General features: G+C 43.7%; 1 protein-coding gene and 1 long non-coding RNA gene across 2 annotated transcripts in view; one reads left to right on the top strand and one right to left on the bottom strand.

The window, feature by feature from the left end:
• The window catches only part of CAPN15 (calpain 15), a 111760-nt gene extending 99155 nt beyond the window's left edge, over nucleotides 1–12605 (bottom strand). The window contains exon 1 of the mRNA XM_070955029.1: nucleotides 12510–12605. The gene's annotated coding sequence lies outside the window, so the exon portion shown is untranslated. The remainder of the gene's footprint in view (nucleotides 1–12509) is intronic.
• A 3725-nt stretch (nucleotides 12606–16330) lies between these two features.
• LOC139325415 (uncharacterized) lies at nucleotides 16331–17800 on the top strand. The gene is made up of 2 exons (XR_011601089.1): nucleotides 16331–16435; nucleotides 16912–17800. It is a non-coding gene; the product is annotated as an uncharacterized lncRNA (long non-coding RNA).
• The last annotated feature ends 804 nt before the right edge of the window (nucleotides 17801–18604 follow it).

Here is an 18604-nt window from a genome sequence, read left to right as displayed (position 1 = left end):
AGATAGATTAGATAGATAGATATAGATAGATGAGAGAAGGAAAGAGATGATAAATGATAGAGAGATGATAAATGATAGATAAATGAGATGACAGAGATGATAAATGATAGATAGATAGATAGATAAATGAGAGAAAGAAGGAAAGAGATGATAAATAATAGAGAGAAATGATAAAAGGTAGATAAGAGAGATGAGAGAGAAAGAGAAGGAAAGATGATAAATGATAGATAGATAGATAGATAGATAGATAGATAGATAAGATAGATAGATAGGAGAGATGAGAGGGAGAGAAGGAAAGAGATGATAAATAATAGAGAATATAAAAGGTAGATAAGAGAGATGAGAGAGAAAGAGAAGGAAAGATGATAAATGATAGAGATAGATAGATAGATAGATAGATAGATAGATAGATAGATAGATAGATAGGAGAGATGAGAGAAAGAGAGAGAAGGAAAGAGATGATAAATGAGAAAGATGATAGATAATAGATACATACGGTGGAAAGATACGGTAGCTTGATAGATAGATCGATATCCATTCAAGAGAAGAATACCATTCTCTCTCTATCCAGCACAAAAATGCACCAAGATCAAAGTTTTCTACCGTCTCCACGGGCAACATTTACCCAAGAATAGTAGCTCGGGTGGCTTTATTTACAAGTAAGTCTTAAATCTTGACCTTGGTGTGTCTCAACCTTGGCAGGTGTGTGGGCTTCCGCTCCCTGGGCTGGCTGGAGAATTCTGGGAGCTAAAAGGCCATCTAACTTAAACTTAACAAGGTTGAGAAACGCAGATTCTAGCCTCTGCTCGTTGGAATACAAAGTGGGGAAAAACACACACAAATATTCAAATGGGGAAAAAGTAACATCGTTTAAGCAGCCTGGCTAATTTGTTTTATTTGATTTAAAAACAAATGGATCTGACTAGGTGACCTAGTTTGCCTTCAATCTTTCCTTGGAGGATTAAGTGAAGGATGCCATATTTTTCCGAGTTTCACATCACATGTCTGAAATATCCTACCCTGTTTCCCCAAAAATAAGACATCCCCTGATAATAAGCCCAATCGAGTTTTTGAGCGCATGCGCTAAAATAAGCGCGCCCCCCCCCCAAAAAATAAGCGCTCCCCGAAAATATTTAAACACAGAGCTGGAAATCAGCTAAGACGGCAAGAGGAGCCCCATCTTGGTCCACGCGCCCCAAAATAATAAGGCCTCCCTGAAAATAAGGCCAAGGGCTTATTTTCGGGAAAACGCGGTAACATGGCCTAACACAGGAGTAAGCAACCTACGGCTCTGAAGCCACATGTGGTTCTTTCACCCCTCTGCTGCGGCTCCATCACTCAAAATATGCATCACAACCGCCAATGTGCGACACCCACTGGCACGTGATTTATTGAGGTTTTCAATCCCCGGTAGGCCAACTATGGATAAATCCAAGAAAAGAAAAGTTTCAGAAGAAAACAGAATGTTTAATTCAACTACATAGGCTAGTTTTGTAGCCGCTCAAGAAATAGTCAGGCACGGAAGGGGTTTTGTGGCTCCCGGTGTTTTCTTTTCTGTGGGAAATGGGTCCAAATGGCTCTTTGAGTGTTGAAGGTTGCAAACCCCTGGCCTAACACAATGTAAGAAATGTCATACTTCAAACATTGATCTCCTATAACGGTTCCAATATTCTTTAATTCATTTTCGAGGAGCCGAAGACGGAAATTAAAAAGTTTGACCTTGATATGAGCCTCTAATGTTAAGATTCTGCACTCTTCGGCATCAACTAGTTGTTCTGATATTGTGCATAACCGTTACAACATGGTCTTGGGAACATTGCTGCATTATTCCTAAATTGGCTGAAAGCGCTGCTCAGAGGGAAGCAGTAAAAAAATTTTTAAAGAGTCACATGCAGCTATAATGAATCCACCCACCACCAAAGTAGAATTTTGCTAGCCTCCAGCCAGGAGTAATTATTTCCAGCTTGCAAGGAAAAACACTCCTTTTGCAGAAGCACCTCTCTCTCTCTCTCATCTCTACAACAAGCAACCCATTTTTCTTTACTTATGACTCAGCAGCCAACCTCTTGTAAATGCCTGACTCTGCTATCTTCGAGCAGCACTGTCCTTTTCCAACCGGTATTTATTTACAAGCCAGCTTAAATCAGAGCCTGAAGTCAGAACTTATCAGTTTAAGTTACCCCTTATTGTTTCGGAAACGAGAATGGAAAGAGATGGAGAGCTTTCCAATGCCCGGTTGAAATGAATACTTAACTGTTGCACAGGGATTCCTATCTCAAAAAAAAAAAAAAAAAAAAAAACCAATCCTGCACACATTAGCTAGTTAACATGTCACTGAGAGTATTCCTAAAGATTTAGTTCTCTTTGAAAACCCGGTTTTATGAGCGGCTGGCTTGTTGGTTTGACTTTTTCATCGGTCAGAGAGGACAAAAGTAAAGCTTAGTCTCTCTTGGGAAAGATAACCGAAAAGATAACTGTATTTATCTCGAATGGGAAAATCCAGACCTCAGTTGGAATCGACTTTAGCTTAATCAGAAAGGTGGCGGCTGTTTTGGGGGGCACAACAGCACTTTTTAAAGGAAGTTTGCTGTCCAGAAGATAAGGATGCACTGCACAGGTTTGTCCTCAATTTATGACCACAATTGAGCCCTGTTGCTAAGCGAGACAGTGGTTCGGTGAATTTTGCTCTATTTCACGACCTTTCTTGCCACAGTTGATGAACAGTTGTAAGTTGAGGACTTCCTGTATACCATCTCCCTCTATCTATCTATCTATCTATCTATCTATCTATCTATCTATCTATCATCTATCTATCTATCTATCTATCTATCTATCTATCTATGAGCCAAGGTGGCACAGTGGTTAGAATGCAGAACTGCAGGCTACTTCAGCTGACTGCTAGCTGCAGTTCGGCAGATCAAATCTCACCAGGCTCAAGGTTGACTCAGCCTTCCATCCTTCCGAGGTGGATAAAATGAGGACCCAAATTGTTGGGGGCCATAGGCTGACTCTGTAAACCACTTAGAGAGGGCTGCAAAGCACTGTGAAGCGGTATATAAGTCTAAGTGCTAAGTGCTAAGTGCTATTGCTATCTATCAATCGCTTTCTATCTATCAATCACTATCTAGCTATATACTTCTATCGCTATCTATCTATCATGTAAATCTATCATCCATCTATCTACCTATCTATCTACCTACCTGCCTACCCATCCATCCATCCATCCATCCATCATCCATCCATCCATCCATCTATAGAATAAAACTAAACAGTGTCGGGCTAGATAGAAGCAGCAATGTTTGTTGAATTCCCACATCACACAAAACTACCCTGCATTTGCGTGGCTGTGGCGTAGGATGTGGTGTGAATCCAGTGATGAATGATGGGTTTTTTATACAATCAACTGTTAGCTTTAGCGGCTGCAAAAACCACTCAGTTTCCATGAGATGCTTCAGAGGCACTTGGGAAGGAAATTTGAGCAAAATAATTTGAAAGCACCATTTATTAGGTTTCTCATTTCGAAACTCAACCATGAATATCCGCCCCTGCCTCCAATGTACACCTCGGCAGAAATAGAATAACCTCATAACTCAGTATCCATTCAGCTACTGGTGCCTAACTGGCGCATGCTGAACTGATCTAGTAATTGGGAAAGGGGGGGGGGGAGGAAATCAGTGGAAAGATTGCGACGAGCCAGTAGAATCTAAAAACCCCCCAAATCTGTGAAGGCTGCAGTATTTCCCCCCCCCCCCACTCTATCAAATTAAAGCAACTTCTCATTCCCACTCGATATGGTCGCTGGATTTAAAACTAATGTTGCCCCTAAGCTAGACATCCACTTGCCTGTCCTTCTAATTACATCAATATACATGCCTTATCTTTGCTGTCAAAGCTTGAGTGTCTTGAGCAGCAGTCTTGCATGAGATCAAACGCGGAGGTGGTGGGTGGGAAGCCTGAGCACTTATATTACAATCTAGATCCATGTCCCCACTTCCTCTGCTCACCTTGGATTTCTGGGGAAGAAAAACCGGACTTCGTAATACAAGAAGGGCAGGACATTCTCTCTCTCTCTCTCTTTTTTTTTTTCCCCCTTTCCCCAGCCTTCCTACATTTTTACTCATTTCCTTTAGCCAAATCTCTGGTGAACGAGAGGATGGAGAAACGAGAAGGAAGCGTCTCTCTTCTGCCTCTCGAAAGACAACTGGGCATCAAAGCGAAATGAGGGACAGAATCAAGTACGAACGTTGTAGGCGAAAACCAGCTTTACTGTCAGGCTGTAGCAATCAAATTGCTTCTCTCTAACCCACGTAGCCTCTAAACTAAGCTGCAGACATCAGCGTTATACCGAAGAGGCTTGGATTTTCATTAGAAGAATTATGTAAGAACAGGCAAGTAGGCCACTATTGCCAACCTGCGCCACAAGCCGGGCTGGCTCGCTCCCGGATATATTTTACTATTTCTATTGCATTACCTGGAGGAAATTGGACTCTTAAAACAGGTAACAGAGCGACCCATAGATATAAATAGCAATTAAAGGGAAAGAACTTTGTCTGAAGTCAAACATATTGTCCTAAGCCTTAAATGGCCTTGCTTGGGTTTCTGATGCGACGGCCATTGATGGTAGCCAATGTTGAATTCTCCAATGACCCGTAATGAAACCAAGATGGAACAGACTGTGGCTTGTAGTGAGTCGAAAATGGCTTAGAAAAGGATTCTTGGTGGATCTGGACCTAATGTTCTCAATGCAACTTGGGAAAAGAAGGAACAAGAAGGAACAAGAAAAATAGAGGAAGATTGCAGGAATGGGGTGTGTTTACTCTAAGTGAAAAAAAGGACTAGGGGTAACATGATGGCAGTATTCCAATATTTGAGGGGCTGCCACAAAGAAGAGGGTGGTCAACCTATTCTCCAAAGCACCTGAAGGCAAGACAAGAAGCAATGGGTGGAAACTAATCAAGGAGAGATCTAGAGCTAAGGAAAAATTTCCTGACACTGCGAACAATTAACCAGTGGAACTGCTTGCCTTCAGAAGTTGTGGGTGCTCCATCACAGGAGGTTTTCAAGAAGAGACTGGACAACCACTTGATAGGGTCTCCTGATTGAGAAGGGGGTTGGACTAGAAGACCTCCAAGGTCCCTTCCAGCTTGGTTGTATATTTTGATAAATGCTCCAATAAGGTCATATTGGAGTTGTGGACTATGTTATATATATATTTTTTACCTTGGTCAAAATCAGAATGAGGTAGCAATTAGGGCTGGGCTCAGATTATGTAGAGCAGGGATGTCCAGCCTTGGCATCTATGCTGGCTGGGGAATTCTGGGAGTTGGGAGTCCACAAGTCTTAAAGTTGCCAAGGTTGGGCACCTCTGGTACAGAGCTTTGAATCTGGTTTTCTTTAATGATGAAGTTGAGTGATCCTGAACAAGAGAATCATATGTTGTTCACAGCCTTTCAAAAAAGTTAAGGGGAACAGGGATGGACTAATTACTTCCTCCATTACATAGAAGACAGAAATTGGGTTCATGCAACACAGAAGGCTAAATATAATCAGGGTTTAGGAGCCACAATTCACCCAATAGCATTCCAAAAACCTGCCAGATTTTGGTTAGCATGTTGTAGTAGGAACCCAACCAAGGTCCAGCCATATTGAAGCATTTCCATGCAACCCAAGTCTTTTTTACATAAGAATTCTGAAGAAACTACTTCAGAACGGAAAATATAAATGATGACGAATGTAGACTTTATAGTCAAAGCAAAACCCAATTTAATAGATCACATTGCATGGAAATGATCTTTTGACAGCAAGCCATCTCAGAAAGCTCCGGATTTACACAAATCACATGGATGCCTATTATTCAAAACAAACAAAGTGAAGAGGAAGCCAACTGGAGCAATTAAAGCTGTTTATATATATTTATATTTTATGTCTATATATATATATATATATATATATATGAAGCATGTCCATGTAAAGCCTAACTTATTTACTCTAGGGAAGGACTCAGTACTTTCAAACAAGGAAGCACAGAATGAAAAACTTTTTTTGTTGTTCAACGGGCGTTCTCCTAAGTTAGTCCACGGAGTTGAGTGACTCAGATATTAACTGGCTTTAGCTAGTTATTTCTCATGAGGATATAAAATATTTTCTGGCCGGTTTCGGATCTACAGTTTCTATACTTGGGTACCGATAACACAAGACTTGGAGGAAAAGAACAATAAAGGGACAGTGAATCACTTCTGAGAATTTCTTCCTGCATTACCCAACCTCCACAGCTCATGCCTGCGATGAAAACATTAGTCCCAACGTGTTGAGAAATGAGCTACATCTTAGACTAAAGACAAAGGGCAGGGGGATTTTTCAAAAAAAGAAACCCAAACAGAAGGCTAAAATAAAATCCATCGTCTAACTTAAGTCCTTTTAAAATATATATAACCGTTTCATACTTGACAAGCCTTACTCCGTAATATACAGGAAAAGCAAACCATTCTCAAAGGTCAGATTTGAAATTCCCCAGAGATTTAAGCAACGGGCAAAGAAGAGATTCCTGCAGCATTTCAATGTGATCTACAAGATTCGGAATCCCTTCCTGCCCCGTTCAGTAACCGTATGGTTTCTATGCACGTAATATGCATGAGCAATGCAATGACACATAGGCACTGTCTAGCTTCTTTCAGTTTAAGAAAAGAGAAACAGGTTTAACCAAAAATTAACATGGTAGATTATTCAGGTCATATTCGACACATAGAGAACAATCAAATCCCCAAGATGGCAATGAGATGGACTGCCCTGATGCCACATAACCAACAGGATGCCCTCAAAGTATATGGTGAAAAACATTCATGGAAAAGGGTCTAAACCAGTGATTCTTCACCATGGACACCCTTTAAATACCTTTTGTGGCCACAGACCCTCCCAAGACCTAACTCAAGATTTAAATCATAACATTTCTTCAAGCCTTCGTGGACCCCCTGTGACATCACAGCCCCCCCCCCGGGATTGTGGACAATGGGTTCAGAACCACTGTTCTAAACATCACATGGGAAGACACTGACGTACTCACCCAACCTTGTTGCTGCCTTACATAGCAAGAACACTTAGACTTATAAACCACTTCACAGTGTTTTTACAGCCCTCTCTAAGCGATTTAGAATCAGCCTACTGCCCCCAACAATCTGGGTCCTCATTTTACCAACCTCAGAAGGATGGAAGGCTGAGTCGACCTTGAGCCAGTGAGAATTAAACTATCGGCAGCCGGCAGTACTGCATTCTAACCACTGCGCCACCATGGCTCTTTGGTGAGCATGGCTTCCACAGTATAGGAGGATCTATTGCTAAAAAACTTATTCATCATATTTCTAACCAGACTTTCCTTTACAGTGGAAAGGGCAGGTTCACAAGGGTTTATGCCTTCTGGCCTTCACAACTATCCTACTGTGTGAATTTGATTCAATGAAGGAAGCAGCACTCGCCAAAGGCCGCTCAGGAGCCCTGATAGGTGACCACGAACGAGAAGACAAGCTCCTTCTGTTAGCTAGCCGACTTCTACATCATCCTGGCGCAAAGAATTTTGGGGAATGAATGAGCTACTTTTCTAACACGCTAAGTCAATCTATGAGTCATTAATACTCCACACTAAAATATTTATCTTTGATTGAGTGGAGACTAGTCTTTTAACAACTCTCAGCGCTGAACCACTTTCATTTGCTCAAACTAAACTCAAAGATTAAAGAAGCATGGGTTTTGGAATTAAGAATCACCTTTGTAGCTTTTCTCAACTGGGTCAATCATATCTAGGCTTTTGGTATCATTTATAGAAAGCTGTTAACATAGCTCAATACTGCCCTAGATCTCAGAAAGAAACGGTGAAATATATATATATTGCCTCCTTCAAAAGAGGCGAGCCCATCCTGCATTATGGAATCTGTCAAATTTACAGAATAGTCAAAGGGAAGAAAAATTTCCCTTGATAGGTTTTAAGCCAGGGTTCTCCAACCTTGGCAACCTTAAGCCTGGAGAACTTTAACTCCCAGAATTCCCCAGCCAGGTTTGCTGGCTGGGGAATTCTGGGAATTTAAGTCCTCCAGGCTTAAAGTTGCCAAGGTTGGAGAGCCCTGTTTTAAGCAGTCCCTCACAATTTCCCAGCAAAACTGTGAGCAGAGTTAGAAAGTTGTAAGCCTCACTCTCAATAGTGACAATCTACAAAAAAAATAAATAAACTTTCACCATACAGAGATCCAAAATCAGCCATATTGTAGCATCTTTGGAAGAATCAACTAAAGTATTCCCATGTATCAATTAAGAGCAAGTTCCTCCATTCACCCAAACTGAAATTTAAAGGAGGTGGTGTTGCCCTATTGAACCAACAAATCTTTTTGTTTTGTTTTGTTAAAGCAAATACAATGTTACTTGCCATTACCGCAAAACCAAGAAAAAATATCTGAAAATAACACGCAGGGTTTCAATAGCCAGCAGAGAAGAACAGTTTTGTTCGCTGGTGAGGTGTATTACGCTGAAATTGGGAGAGATTTTTGGAAGCTCTGCTATAAAATAACCATAAAACTCTGACAAATCTTTCGCAGTGCACAGTTTTAGACATCTGATGACATTCTGCAGGAAAACAAAGTGAGGGCATCTGTAATTATAAATACTTATCGGCAAAGCTGCTAGAAGTCTACTGTTTGTATTGATAGCTTGTGAATTACAGGCTATTATAAATCAGTCCACTATTGTGTTAGATAAGACTAAAACTTCAATGCAATTCCACTACCCTAACAACAGCAGGACAGAGGCATCTCCATCAAGTGCAGATTACAAATTATTTCCAGTAAAACTGAAAGAATTCGGCAGAAAAACTCAGGCAGGGAACCTATTTTCCTTGTTCTACCACAGAGTCTTCATTTGACCTTATGGCAGGTGATATACCAGGGTCATTCAATGCCCGTTCCAGATACCTGCAACTTTTTCCCTGTCTCAAAACCGGATTTATGCCCAGTTCATTCCTGTTTTGGGAATGACGGAATGAAGTTTAGCTTTGCTGTGGCATAGTTAATAATATTCATTAAAGACAAGTGCAAGGAAGCACCAAAGCAGTGATGGGTGTGTACGTCTGTGTGTGGCTCCTAAATTAAAAGATACTTTGAAGACACTGTACTGGGCACAGTCATCAAGAAACTTTTAAAAGGGAAAGATGACATTTTTTTTGAAAACTCACTTGCAGGCTCATTAATGTAAGTCCCAAAACTTTTACAAGCACAGGTTTAAAGGGGTACATTGATCGTTCTTCCTCTTGTTATCCAATTTTTTTTATATTATTCCAAGATGTATCCAATATGATGGGATATTTTTGTTTGTTTTTATCCTGCCTTTTATCCTTCCTCTTTCCCACAATAATATCCCTGTGAGGTTAGTTGAGCTAAGAGAAAGAGGGACTGGCCCAACTGACCGTCTTCTTTTGCAAATAATGTGTGTTCCCCTTTTGTTTATTCTCGCTCAGATTTTCCCAGGATACATTTCCTTCAATACTAGCAATATACAAAAATTTAATTCTGAAAAGAATATACTTCTCCTTCTCTGGCTCTTTAGCAACTCATCACCTAATCCCGAAAAATATACCGGAATGTCAACTTACATAAAATCAACAGGAAAAATGCCGCTCATTTCTATTTACGTGAACACATCCACAATATTGTTCAGAAATCTATCCTGTCTTGTCCAATTAGCCGGCAGCTATTATTTGGACAGTCGCATTAAAGGGAGTTTTCCAAGAGATGGCCAACTCCAATCTAACCTGGTGTCCTGCGTGCATTTCTCACAACCCCACAACAAACCTATCCATGGTCTGCAAGCCAGGACTGATAACACAATTTAATATACCTCGATTTCCATAAATGACTAGAAAGGCGGAGAAACACTGGGTGTACCCCAAAAAGCATATGATAAATACAGGATATCCAGAATTCACATGGGACACCTAGTTTATAGAATATAGAATCATGAGGGACTCTCCAAGGGACCTTGGAGATCTTCTAGTCCAATTCCTTGCTCAAAGCAGGAGCCTTACACCATAGAGGTCAAATGGTTGTCCGGTCTATTTTGGAGAACCTCCAGGGATGGGAGCACCCACAACTCCAAAAAGCAAGCTATTCCATTAATTGTTCAGAAAAATTCTCCATATTCTTAAGTTGGCTCTCTCTTTAACGAACTTTCACCCATTACTTCTTGTCCTGCCCCCCATGGGAAAATAAGACAATCCCCTCTTCTCTGTGACAGTCCCACAAGTACTGGAAGACAGCATGTTCCCCCTAAACCTTCTGTTTTTTAGGCTGGACATATCGAGTTCCCACAACCATTCATCATACAATTTAGCCTCCAGGCCCATTATCGTGACCTCCTGCAGGACGGAAGGGGAGGCCATCCCAGCAGAAAACTAATGGGAACAAGGGTGTGTGAAGGAGCAGGTACAAGAAATAAGACTAAGCCCCCAGTAGGATTACAAGTCAATCTTCCCCCAGTTGTGTGACCACTAGACATATGGACTTCCAGAATTCCCTAGCAGGCATAGCTAATATTGAGGATGCTGGAAGCTAAATTTCACACATCAAACACAGGTTGCTTTCTCTCATTAAAAAGGATAACTCTGAAACTGCACCGTTCCAAAATAATGATACCTAAACGAGGGAATTTATTTTTACCCACGGTAAGGTTTTCTAACTCCCACTTCATCCATTTACAAATAGGTTCTTAAAACCATTTAAATTCAGTGGACTTTTCTTTCTAACTGCCACCAATGTTACGCTTTCCAGTTTGCAGTGCAAATACGGTTCTTCTTTTTTGTTGACATTTTAACTGCTGTTTGTATATTATGTTTTATACTTCATCTTGTTTTAACAGTTTTATGACTGTTTCATTTCTCATTTATAAGCCACCACAAATTCCAGGGTTTGGGTTTTTTTTTTTTTTTTTTTATCACTCAAGAGGCAAAATATGAGCATTCAGAGGCTACAACAGGAAAAAGCAGGATCCCATATCTATGTTATGGAATTTCTCTACCAGATAGAGAAGAATAACAAGAGAAGCAAGCATGGGTTGGAACAGTGTTTCTCAACCCTGGCTGCTTGAAGATGGGTGGACTTTAATTCCCAGAATTCCCCAGCCAGCATGCTTGAATTCTGGGAGTTAAAGAGTCCACCCATGGGAGTTGAAATCCCATTCATGCTCACTGGAGAATTATCCGAGTTAAAAATCCACACATTTTCAAATGGTCAAGGTTGGGAAAATACCGAGTTAGAAAGAAACAGCTAAGACATTTAAGCAGCTTCAGCAAGGGGGGAAAAATCACTTATTCATTTCCACGTTATATATATATATAATATAATGTCAATTCAAATATTTATATATGCCACCTTTTTTTTTCCCCAACATGCAAGGGAGGTTCTACAGAGTTCACCTTTCCCATTCATCCCCGCAATAAAAAGGAAGTAGACTGCATCAAGAGGAAGGGACCAACCAGTCACCCCAAGACTTCCTATGATCACGAATGGACTGGATCCTGGTTCCTCCCATCATAGTACCAGCCTTGTTCTCCATCCAGGACTTTCAGGGCACTACTGACCATTCCCCGCTTCCCATAACCCTAGTACTTTCATCCTGCTGGCTGGGGACTCTGGGTGCCGTAGTCCAACCTCCTACTACACCTGAAGAACACCATGTTGCCCACTTAGGCACCCCAAGAGACACCACACACACACACCTCTGCAGCTCCCCTACAAGAGCTCCCTGGCCCAACTTCTTTCTCTTACCCACCCGCCCTCAAACTGATCCCTCACCCTAAGCCACCTTTCTCCCCCACTCTGCCTTCTGGGTGCCGTAGTCCAACCTCCTCCACCTGAAGACCACCATGTTGCCCACATAGGCACCCCAAGAGACAACCCCACGCAGACACACACCCCTCTGCAGCTCCCCTACAAGAGCTCCCTGGCTCTTTCTCTTAACCCACCCTTCCCCCCCCACAAACTGAGGCCCGCCCCCACCCCTCCCTAAGCCAACTTTCTCCCCCACTCTGCCTTCTGGGGCAAGACACCCCACACACACCCCCATTAACGCCAATGATGGAGGTGTGTGTGAGAGAGAGGGATGGAAGTTGCAGTCCAACCCAAGTTGAGGAAGGGGCCGCAGGTGGGGGAGCTGTGAGAGGGGGGTGGAGAGGGGGAGGACAGTGTCCTTCAGACCAACCCCTCCCCCCCCACCTCTCCAGGCTATCCCACAGGAGGAGCCCCTCCCCCACACTCCTCTTCCCTCAGAGACTCCCCATCCCACCCCCACTCATTCATCTCCCCCCCCCACGCAGGAGGGCGCGAGCGCTCCCCCTCTCGCCCCCCCCCTCCACGCACCTCCACCGCGTTCTATCTCCTCCCCCCCGGCTGCCTCGCGCGCTCTCTCATTGGCCCTCTCCCTGCTGCCTCCCCCTCCCCCCCTCCCCTCCCCTCCCGAGGGTCGCGCGCTCCACTGACCGTTGCTGAGGGACGCGGCGGCGGCGGCGGCCGTTGGCGGCGTGTCTGCCGTCCTCTCTCTCTCTCTCTCTCTCTCTCCTTCTCCCGGGCAGGACGGCTGAGTAACTTGGACCCCCTCCCCACCCACCCCTCCTCCCACCCCGCAGGGCTGTCGGCCGCTTCCCACCCTCACCCCTTCCCCAGCGCCCGTGGTGGTCCGGCTGGGCTGCCTCTATTCTTCTTCTTTTTCTGCTTGTTCTTCTTCTTCTTCGGCTTCTCTTTAACCTCCCCCTCCTCCACCCCCAGCCCTCCTTTTTCTTCCCCTCCCCTCCCCTGCCCTCCCTCCCGCCTTCCTCCTTCCCGCCCGCCCGCCTTCCTCCCGGGAATCCAGAAGCCGGCCCCCCCTTTACGCCGTTTGCGTAACGTAGCGGCGCTGCGCCGGAGCCGGCCTCCCGCCCTGCGGAAAGTGCGCCCAAGGTTTCGTGAATGGCGAGGTGAGACTACAAGGCCCAGAGGGCCTAGCGGGGCGGAGGAAGGAGGGAGGTGGGGGGGCGGGCGGAGGGAGGAGAGAGCCGGCGGATGTGGCGCTCTCGGGCCCGAAGAGCTCGGCGGGAATTGTGGTCCGCGGAGAAGGGAGAGGAGAGGGGATTTTATTTCCCCCTCGCTAGGGGGGTGAGGGGAAACGTAGGAAGAGGGCGGGGATGAGACGGAGGAGAGTGGGGGGCACGGAGCTTGGCCGCCTCGGCCTCCGAGAAGGTGGAGAGGAGGGGAACGGGGAGGGGAGACTACAACTCCCAGGGTCCTTCGCGCGTTTCTTTCAAACCCCGCCCCCAAAAGCCGAGCAGCTGTGCGGCGACTCACCTGAGCCTCAGCTGGGAACCGGGGTGGGCGGGGCCAAGCGGAGTGGGGGCGGGGTCAAGCGATGCGATGTGATGTGATGCCCGAAGCGGCCCCTCGGCCGCTTCTGCGGTCTTTTTAAGCAGTGGCGATCGCCCACCCCGGTTCGAGAGGCAGAAATAAAGCGCCCCCTGCCCCGAATGTCGGCGAAGAGCAGCCCCAAACCGCAGCCGCCGCCAAAGCGAGAGGAGAATAGAGGGGGCGTGTGCAGGACCCCCTCCTCCCCAGGAAAGGAAGATTAAACCCACTGCATTGATGATGTTGCCGAGTTCATCATGAGCCTTTCTTACTGTTGCCTGTTATCCAGTTGCCTCTTGTCTTCTCATTCACATGCTTCATTGGATACACCAGGATTCCTCATAGCAATAGCACAGACTTACATTCCGCTTCAGTACTTTACAGTCCTCTCTAAGTGGTTTACAGAGTCAGCCTTTTGCCCCCAACAATCTGGGTCCTCATTTTACCGACCTCAGAAGGATGCAAGGCTGAGTCAACCTTGAACCGGTCAGGATCGAACTCCTGGCAGTGGGCAGTTAGCCAGAAATGCTGCATTCTAATCACTGTGCACCAGGAAGGAAGGAAGGGAGAAAAGGAAGAGCAATAGCACTTATATACTGCTTCACAGTGCTTTTACAGCCCTCTCTAAGTGGTTTACAGAATCAGCACATTGCCCCCAGCAATCTGGGTCCTCATTTTACCCACCTCGGAAGGATGGAAGGCTGAGTCAACCTTGAGCCCGATGTGATTGAACTTCTGGCGGTCGGCAGAGTTAGACTGCAATACTGCATTCTAACCACTGCGCCACCAGGAAGGAGAATCAGAAAGGGAATAAGAGAGGAAGGAAGGAAGGAATGGCAATAGCACTTAGATTTATATAGCGCTTCACAGGGCTTTGCAGCCCTCTCTAAGCGGTTTACATTGCCCCCCAACAATCTGAGTCCTCATTTTACCACCCTCGGAAGGATGAAAGGCTGAGTCAACCTGGAGCCTGGTGAGAATTAAACTGCCAAATTGCATGAAACGTTTGAAGAAGACAAGTTCAGAGCACACCAGGGCACCCCTCAAATCCATTTCCACCCTACTGAGGAATCAGCGGTAAGGGATAAGGAATTCTAAGCAAAACCAGGTTCACTAGGGAAGAGTCTCTCCCACCTTGTGCCCTTATTGCCCACATCCTCGACTCCTGACCCCATCCACAGCTCACAAATGACTGGGCTTTGTTTTTTCTGGTAGCGGGCACCCAATTGCAGCCTGTGACTTAGGGTACAAGTAGTCCTCAACCTGCAACCATTTGTTCAGTGACGGTTCAGCAATAAAAATTAGAGTACTGGAGGCTAAAACAAAGAATGTGTGCTGGAATTGGGTTTAGTGAAAAGAAGGACTAGGGATGGCTTGATAGCAGTGTTTCAGTGTCTCAGGGGCTGCCACAAAGAAGAGGGGGTCCATCTATCCTTCAAAGCACCTGAGGGCAGGACAAGAAGCAATGGGTGGAAACTAATCAAGGAGAGAAGCAATTTAGAACTAAAGAGAAATTTCCTGACAGTGAGAACAATGAATCAGTGGAACAACTTGCCTGCAGAAGTTGTGGATGCTCCAACACTGGAAGTTTTTAAGAAAATGTTGGATATCCATTTGTCTGAAATGATAGAGGGTTTCCTGCCTAAGCAGGGGGTTGGACTAGATGACCTCCAAGGTTCCTTATTCTACTCTGTTCTGTTCAAAGTTACAACAGCACTGGAAAAAGGGACTTAATGACAGTTTTTCACTCTCGGCTGTTGCAGCTTATCCCATGGTTACGTGATCAAAATTCAGCCGCTTGGCAACCGATTGATATTTATGATGGTTGCCGTTTCCCGGGATCACGTGATTCCTTTTTGCAACCTTTTGACAAGTCAACTCAATGGGGGAAGCCAGATTCGCTTAACCTTGTTACTAACTTTACCAGTGCAGTGATTCACTTAAAAACTGTGGCAAGAAAGGTTGTATAACAGGGCAAAACTCACTTTAACAACCATCTTGCTTAGGAATGGAAATTTTGCGCTCAGTTGTGATTGTAAGTCGAGGATGATGGTTCTCGTATTGGGTGAGCCTCATTCATTGGCATGTATCCAGATATCCCATGCTGAAGCAAACTTGCCTAGCTTGATGGGAAACCTGTTTCTCTCTAAGATTGCAATGTGTGCAGAAGTACTTGTGGGATACCTTCCCGACAAAGGCAGCAAGGCAGATGGGAAAGGCGGGTGTCCCCCAAGACAGGTGGCTCTGCCAACCCCACCCTGCAGGATCCTACTGCTGCTGGATACTTTTCAAAGATCTGTTATAACTGCATCATAAATTAGATAAAGGGTGCGGGCTTTAATTCAACTTCAAAGGTAGTTTTTGCCAAAGGAAATAGGACGTATTTAGGGACCGTGCATTTAGTTCTGGAGCACAAATGTAGCAGATACTATTTTTATTTCAGAATTTATGCACATATTTATTGTGACAAATCTGTTTTGCCTTTATTTTTATTCTGTGTGTTAAATGTATTTCCTTCCTTTCCTCAAGGTCAGGCAGCACACATAACACCTTTTCCTCCAATATTTTCCCCTCTCTTCAGTCTTTCATATCTAGAGATCAGACTGATATGCGCTTGCATATTGTGGGGTGGGGAGGAGCATTGCTTATGACAAAAATCTATCTCATCAAGGCTTTAGCCCTATTTTTTCAGTCAGTATCTGTAGATCTTTATATACTTTGCACAGTTTACTTTTTAAGATGTATTACTTTTCGTTAGTATTTGTTTTGTTTTTATTTTTGTTTATTTTTCTGTACACTATATACCAGAGTCAAACAGTTTGATGAAATAGTTAAGGCATCAGACTAGAAACTGGGAGACCATGAGTTCTTTTTCTACCTTAGGCACAAACCAGCTGGTGACCTTGAGCCACTCCTTCCCTCTCGGCTCTAGAAAGAAAGTAATGGCAAGCCATTTCTGGAAAACTTTGTCAAGAAAACTTCAAGCAGTCACTAGGAATCAAAAACTGACTCAGCCACATGAAGAAAGACAGGTAGATAGCTGGTTCTTGCATAGCCTCTACAACAGGGCTGTCAAACTCAGGGCAGTGTCATGTGATGTATTGGAACTTTTTTTTCCCCCATTGCTAAACTCGGCATGGCCACCAGATAATGCATCTGGCTCGCAGGCCGGGAGTTTGACAGCCCTGCTCTACAACATTATTTATTTTTACAATGGTGATAACAAAAGCCAAATGTCTATAGAACTACAATAACAATAAAGTTTGTGGAGGTGGATGAGTAATTTTTATATCAGCCAAATTAAGACTGTGCAGGGCAGTCATTTTTTTTCTCAGCCCAAATGACTTCATATAGATACCACACAGTTGCCATTGTGGGGAAGATGGAAGGAAAGAGCCTTATGTATGCTACCTTGACATTCAAAAATAAAGGCGGGATATAAATAATCATTCATTAGTTGCAGAATAATTAAAGAACCAGGAAATGAAGCTTTTTTCTCTTTTAAAAGGATATGGCTGGGCTTCTCCTCCAAGATGGCTGCTGAGTGGTAAGAAGATTTTTCTCTTCTGCCGACGATCTGCTGATTTTGCTGCCAAAGCCAGGTTCTTGGCAGCATTGGTTCCTGACCTGACTGGGATACTTAAGAAGATTTCCATCTGATTCCTCTGCTAAACAAACTTTTATTTTGATGTACTGGGGCTTAGGCAACATTTTTGAATCTAGGACTGATGTAACATTTGAGAGGAGAACAAGAGCCACTAATTTTCACTTATATAAGATATTTTTTTTAAAAAATACTTTCAGTACAGACATAGTCTCAGGGACCATTAAAAGGGGGGAATATGTCACATCTAATCATGATAAACTGCCAATTTCTGCAATGGAATTTTCCAGCACTGATTTTAGACTTTCAAGTGTGGCTAGTTTGCCTTTTGTCAAGCAGATCTGATTTTTAGACAATATAGAATAACAAAATATCAGAGTTGGAAGGGACCTTGGAGGTCTTCTAGTCCAACCCCCTGCTCAAACAGGAGACTATACCATTTCAGGCAAATGGCTGCCCATATAAACCATTTTAAATGATGTATTTTACTAAACATTTATACCGCTATTAAAGGTCATTGTTTACAATAAAAATCAACAAAGATATTAAAATGATTATAATTGAACATTAATTTCAATTGCCCGTACCAGACTTTTAAAGCACCAAGAGGTCAGTTCTCTTAATTTGAAAGGAATTGCCTTGCAAATATAATATGCCCTATGTCTTTATTTGGAGAGAAAGGTGAGGCTGGTAATTAATAATTTCATGTAAATGTGAGTAGCAGAAATATGAGAAGCTGTAAAATTCTATTTGCAAAGATATTGCCCTGAAGTAAAATAAATGCTGTGTTTAAGTTGCTTGCAGTGTTCTAACGTTAAATGGAAAGTAGTTTACTTTTCAGGGAGGAGAGAAACTGAATGAGGAAGCAGAATTGTCTTGTCATCAAAAGCCATGAGGAACACAGTATTGTAGACAGGAGCTTCTGTACCAGTGGTGGTATTCAGCCAGTTCTATCCGGTTCGGGCAAACTGGTAGCAGTGGCTGTGGGAGGCTCTGCCCACCCACCCAGATGTCATCACATCCCGTTTTTTATGCTCTGTGCATGTGCGGAAGGCCGTGCATATGCACGGAGGTGGCAAACCGGTAGCGAAGGCAAGTGAATACCACCCCTGTTCTGTACTGATACATGCAGTGACAAGCCAACAAGCCAGCCTTCCTTCCAAATCTAGGGTAGGAACAGGACTTCTTGCCTGCCTGCCTGCCTGCCTGCCTGCCTGCCTGCCTGCCTTCACAGATGGCATCAGCCCCCACCCCTTTAATCTGTTTATTTCAGGAAATACAGAAATCAAAACATTGCTGGTCTGTTTTACCTGTTGCTCCTACTGCATTTCATCTTCCAGATCCATACATGGAAAGGCATTTGGAAATTGGCAGGTGTTGGAAACATTTTTTAAAATTACAGTAACATTTTATAGAACCTCATCACCATTCATTCTCCATTTAATTTTGATAAGTTCTATCATCTAAATTTAGTGTGACAGGGAGCTTTTTCTTTGTCAACTCACCCCAACAATTTTATTTCTGATTGGTAGAATACAATAAACTGATTTTTTTGGAAATTAATGTTCCACTAAGCCTTTAAATGATCAATGTGATT

This window comes from Pituophis catenifer, unplaced genomic scaffold (genome assembly GCF_029215685.1).
Source record: "Pituophis catenifer annectens isolate HBS135680 unplaced genomic scaffold, rPitCat1.0.hap2 SCAF_16, whole genome shotgun sequence".
Classification (NCBI taxonomy): Eukaryota; Metazoa; Chordata; class Lepidosauria; order Squamata; family Colubridae; genus Pituophis; species Pituophis catenifer.
Note: the sequence above shows the minus strand (reverse complement) of the source record. Positions and strands in the feature narration are given on the sequence as shown.